At 55.3% G+C, this 5,555-nt stretch overlaps 1 pseudogene; it reads right to left on the bottom strand.

The window, feature by feature from the left end:
* Nucleotides 1-673: 673 nt before the first annotated feature.
* Nucleotides 674-5,042, bottom strand: LOC129477028 (uncharacterized; annotated as a pseudogene).
* Nucleotides 5,043-5,555: the final 513 nt, after the last annotated feature.

The raw sequence follows: 5,555 nt of genomic DNA, 5'->3' as shown, positions 1-5,555 counted from the left end.
TTACAGCCAGGAGCAGGAGATCAGGTCCCTGGGAGGAAACTGACCAGACACGGTTCAGAAAGAAGGATGGATGGCAGGTGGCAGGTGATTCATTTTATGATGATGATTTTTTACAGACACGATCTCGCTCTGTGGCCCAGGCTGAAGTGCAGTGGCAGGATCATAGCTCACTGCAGCCTTGATCTCCTGGGCTCAAGCCATTCTCCCACCTCAGCCAGCCAAGTAGCTGGGACTACAGATACACGCCACCACACATGGTTAATTTTTTAATTTTTTGTAGAGATGGGGTCTTGCTATGTTGCCCAGGCTGGTCTTGAACCCCTGGCCTTAAGCAATCCTCCCACCTTGGCCTCTGAAAGTACTGGGATTGCAGATGTGAGTCACCTCACAGGGCCCAGAGATGAGTAAGTGAAAAATGAATGCTCACCTATCCCCCAGATAATTCTCTCCTGCATATGAAACCCTCTTCTGCACATTTCACAACGCATTTGCGAGGTCGTCCCCCAACACTGGAGCTTTGTTAGCTGCAGGTGCATATTCATCTTTGCACCATGACACTGACAACATAGTCACTCATCTTCTTTGAGGAAAACCCATCTGTTTGTATCCAAAAAACCGCAAGAAGCCATCGGTGCCTCTTTCAAGATCCATTTTTAGTATGTCTGTACCCAAACCCCCTTGATAAAAAAACAGCATGTGGCACACAGCAGCCTGGCCCAGGGTTAAGGTGAGGCATGAACCCGGCCCAGGGCTAAGGTGGGACGTGAACCCAGCCCAGGGCTAAGGTGGGGCATGCTTTCATTAGTCCCGTCAGGAGCTCTTGGCTCCTCTGACTGCAAATCATTTGCACCCACCTGCGAGTTTCTCCTTCTCAGGATGCACCCTCATGATGCATGGAGCAAACACAATAAGCCCTGATCTCATGGGGCTGCTTGGAAACACGCTGAGGTAACGCACCCCAAGTCACAAGCTGGCAGGAAATGCAGGCGCCCGTGACCCAGTGCCAGCATGCTCTAGTGGTGTGGGGACTTGGCATAACATAAGGTGAACCTGTGAGCAGAAGAGGGGCCTGTTGGGTTCTCTGCATCTTTAAGGACTGGGCCTGGCCCACTGACTGCTTCACAGGAGAAGGCAGCATTTCCTGGGGACACAGAAAATCTCATAAAGACGCTTCTCTCCCAGGGTTAAAGCAGCTGTGCGCTGCTTTGTACCATGGTCAAGCTTATGCTCCATGGAGGGAACAGGACACGCGGTGGGAATCACGCGGTCCCCTCCTGTGAGTCGATGTTTACTGCGAAGCCTCAGGGGTGAGAGAAGCAGCCAGCCGCGAGTCTTCTCTGGGTGGGGAGCACATGCGGACAGACCAAAACCCAGCACCGGCCCATGGAGAGCTGCCTGTCACAGGGGAGCTGAGGTTTCATTACAGCACAAAGAGAACGTGTACAGAGGAAAGAGGCTCATGATCCCACTCACACGGAAAAACATGCCCCTTGGGTGCATACGGGCAGCAGGTTGCAGGGGAAGGGAACAGGAAGCAGGGGCTCCCTTTGGAGCCTCCTGGAGTCATCCAGAGCTGATGTGAGGAAGCATCGGTGGAGCTCAGAGAAAGGTGGAGGCTGCAGAGTCAGGAGCAGAAGCTTCCAGGCATTTTTTGGAAATGGGATTAACAGGACGTGGTGAGGCCTGAAATATGGGAGTGGTGGGGTCAACAGAAAGACCGAGGGGAAAGGACGGGCTTCCCAGGACTCTCAGGCTGCTGCTTGAAAATCGGGGTGCAAGGCATTGCCCCTGCTGAGACGAGAACTCCACGCAGGAGTCATCATGTGCCACTGCCACAGAGCACCACGTTCACACCCAGCTCAGTGGAGAGACTTACAGAGCGTGAGGGACTTACCCAACCATCACGTGGCTCACCCACCGTGAAGCCGGGACCCCGCCTTCGATCTGCTGACTTCCTGTCCGCCGGCACTATGCGCTCCAGAGGTGCTCTGCAGGGTCAGGGCTAGGAAAGGCCACCATCCATGATGACGGCCATTCCTCACCAGGCCCAGCCGGAGCAAGGGCCGGGCTCGAAGAGGAGCGTTTCCACAGACGGAGGCTCGGCGGACAGTGCCCCTTTCCACTGAGAACTGACAGGCAGGAGTACAGCAGCACCGGTTCTCTCTTGGGTCCTCGTCCATCTTCGTGCGTGGCTGTTGCCTGTGATGCCGTTTCCATCCATGAACTCCCTGGCCCGTCTTCCTGGGCTCTTCATTCCTCTTCTCCCTGCTGATGGTGGGTGTGTTAAAGGTCATTCCCCACCCCTCAAAAAGGGCAAAACTTTCTACTCCCCTGAGTGACTCTACATTTTAACCTTTGCACTCAAGCTAATTCTCAACAACACTGTCTACACGCCCTGCAGCCAATGTGGCCATCCAAACACAGACGGAAGATCTTCAAACCCCTGCCAGGTCTAACGCATGCCAGCTTCTCTGTCACCTGACAAATACTGCCCATGCTCAGCATCTGCACGCCTGGGCCCACCTCCCCCGAATACCATGTCTTCCCACTGCCTGTTTAATCTGAGCTTTTTCTTCTCCACAAATAATGCCACCTCCCCAGTTTTTACAGCCTCATTAGCGTATAATTAAAGTGTGATAAACAGCGTGCAATTGAAGTATAGAGTTTAATCAGCCTAACATATGTATACAGCCAGGAAACCAGCACCACAACTTAAATAGCAAATCTTTTCCTCTCCCCCAAATCTCTTCCTGCCCCTGCAGGCTCCTGTGGGGTGCCCAAGCCCCCTCACCAGGCTGCCCACAGGCCCTGGTCCTCCCCGTGTGACCCTGTCCCAGGGCTGCCAAGTGCCCTCATGACAGGCAGAGGGCATGGGACAGCGTGAGCCAGGGGGTGTCCCCAAAGCAAAAGCCACAGTCCTTTTAACCTAATCTCAGACTGGATGCCCCACACCCTGTGCCCTGCTATTGGTGAGAAGCGCATCATCGGCACAGACCACGCTCACGCAAGGGGTGGGTCACGCCCGTTACTCCTTGGCTCAAGCTCTCATCTCTACTACCCTCACCCCTGCTCACCCTCAGCCCTGCAGATGCAAGCTCAGATCATCGGCTTTTCCAAGTCCTCAGGTGGACAGCTTGGAAGCTCCAGCCAGCTTAGAGTTTTTCCTTTCCTTATTAGGGCCATTTCCTGTCTCCCTTCCATCAAACACATCCTTCCATGGGCCACCCATGATACTATCTCAGCGCCAGCACACTGCAGGCACTAGCCAGACATACAGAGTTGGCTTGGGTTCTGGAGATGCCCTGACCCCTGGGGTCTCTTCCAAATGCTGGTAGGAGGCTTGGAAACCACCACCCAATTCATCTTACCGAGCCTCCTAATTTCCCGGCTTCAAAGCTGCCCTATTCAATCATACGTTGCATTAGAGCTTCATTGTAATGAATTCTTATTCATTCATTGCTTGTCTGTATTAGTGCCATCTGCCTTATATTTTTAAAGTTCTTAGAAACCAAAATACCCTCCTGGTGTTGATTTAACCATGTGCAGTGTCCACAGGGCACAGTTACAATTATATGCATAATAAATTATTCTGATGATAATTATGCTTCGAACCCAGTAATGATTTATGGACCACCTGGTTTGGGATTACCTTTCAAACTTCTTTACTACTTTAAAATGACCCCCAAGGCCTAAGCTGTGGTAAACCGGAACTGAAGACAAAAATTACAGAGCCATCGCACTCCTTCACAGGAACCGTGGAGGCACTTGGCGCACCGCCCTGCACCTGTGCCCGGAGGAACCTGGAGGCGCTCGGAGCACAGCCCCGCACCTGTGCCCGGCGGAACCGTGGAGGCGCACGCACGCACACGGCCCCCGCATCTGTGCCCGGAGGAACCCTGGAGGTGCATGCACGCGCACGGCCCCGCACCTGTGCCCGGAGACCGGGAAGGGAGGGCCTCCAGAGATGCAGACTGCACGGGTCGTCGCGCTAGACTTCACCTTTTGTCCTGGCTGAGGTCAGGGAAGCCGCTGTGATGTTCCCTTCAGAAAACTTAGCCGAGGGCCGCGCATGCTCACAGATGGGAAGCAGTGAGAACAGGAGGACTCACAGCTCTTCCTGATAACAAAGGAATAACAGAGCTGATCGCTGCGATTCCTAAGAAGTGAGGAATTAATTATGAAATACGAATCTTCGCCTGCCATTACTTCAAGAACAGAATTAAAGTAGGCTTCCTCTCCTGCACACTGGTGGGATTCTTCCATCTGTCTCCCTGGTACCGTGGGTGTGATGCTGGACAAGGTCGAGGGGTTGTGGCTGCTGAGGCTGCTCCGGGAGCTCCTGAGGTCCTGTGCTGGGCTCTCCCAAGTGCCCCTGCTCACGGCAGACAGAGGGAACTTCCTGCCCCCAGAGAGGGGCGTCAGGCTGGACCGTGGCCCCTGCTCCTGCAGCTCCTGCAGCTCCTAGGCCCGCACCAGCGGGCCGCCCCCACCTGTGTTCGCCTGTGGTCTGGGGTAAGCTGGCCACGTTTCCTTCCCTCCCCTGTCACCGTTCACCAAGGGCCACGGGACAGAATTGGTGGTTTGGCTGCGGTTGGTGAGCTGGCTCCACGTGCCCAGGCTCCCTCGCTGTGTCTCTCTTCTGCAGAGCACAACGCATCTCCTTGGCCTCACACACCCAAACTTGGCCCCTACGACAGCTAAGTCGCAGCAGAAAAGGCCACGTTGAAATAAGACCCTGGAGAGGAAGACTGCGAAGGCCAGGTGGGCTGCTGAAGCTGAGGTTTCCTGTGCCCCAGTGGATTCTGTCCACTGTGTGGGGCTTGGTGGCTGAGCCCAGACCAGCGGAGAGTAGGAGGGACCGAAGTGTGGAGCCCAAGGTGGCTGCAACAGGCTGGGGGCGCCCGGGGACTCTCTCTGGGCAGCACAGCCCCTTCCCCCAGCCCTGGGGCCCCGGCCCCGGGGGCGGGCCCTCTGCACACTCAGTCACAGGCCCCAGCCCCTCTGTGGCTGAGGACCAGGCACGCCCCAAGCTCTTCCTCCATGGATTTAGTAATTCGTTTTCAGGGCAAACTGGAAACAGGACATGAGCCAGGCAAGGCTGCACTCCTCTCCACTGGCCTCCCCCCGCTGTGGAACTCGCTCGCTCTTACATAGAAAAATGGGTTTCCTGGTGAAAAGTTGAAAGTACTACGGATCTGGGCGTGGGTTTCGCCGCTTTCTCCTGAAGGAAGCCACAGACGTCTTGGCCTCTTTGAAACCTGTAAATAAAATTTGTTTTCTGGGGCAGAGGCCCTCTGGAAGAGTCTTAATTCCCTTCAGCCCACCGAGATGGCTCCCGCGTCCTGGGCGCTGACGATGGGGGAGCCCTGAGGGGCGTCTCGCCGGGAGGAGGCCGTGGGCCCAGCACGAAGTGGACCCGACATTCCCCCATAAACCCAGGAGCCATCTGTTAGGTAAGATGGGGTATCTTAAAATGGCGCCGTACCTTAAGATGGGGCCGGTTCCGGGTTCTTCTCCCCTCCTTGACCAGGCACTGTCTGAACCCGCCAAAGGAG

The sequence above is a fragment of the Symphalangus syndactylus genome, chromosome 2, assembly GCF_028878055.3.
Source record: "Symphalangus syndactylus isolate Jambi chromosome 2, NHGRI_mSymSyn1-v2.1_pri, whole genome shotgun sequence".
Lineage (NCBI taxonomy): Eukaryota > Metazoa > Chordata > Mammalia > Primates > Hylobatidae > Symphalangus > Symphalangus syndactylus.
This window is presented reverse-complemented; position numbering and strand designations above follow the sequence as displayed.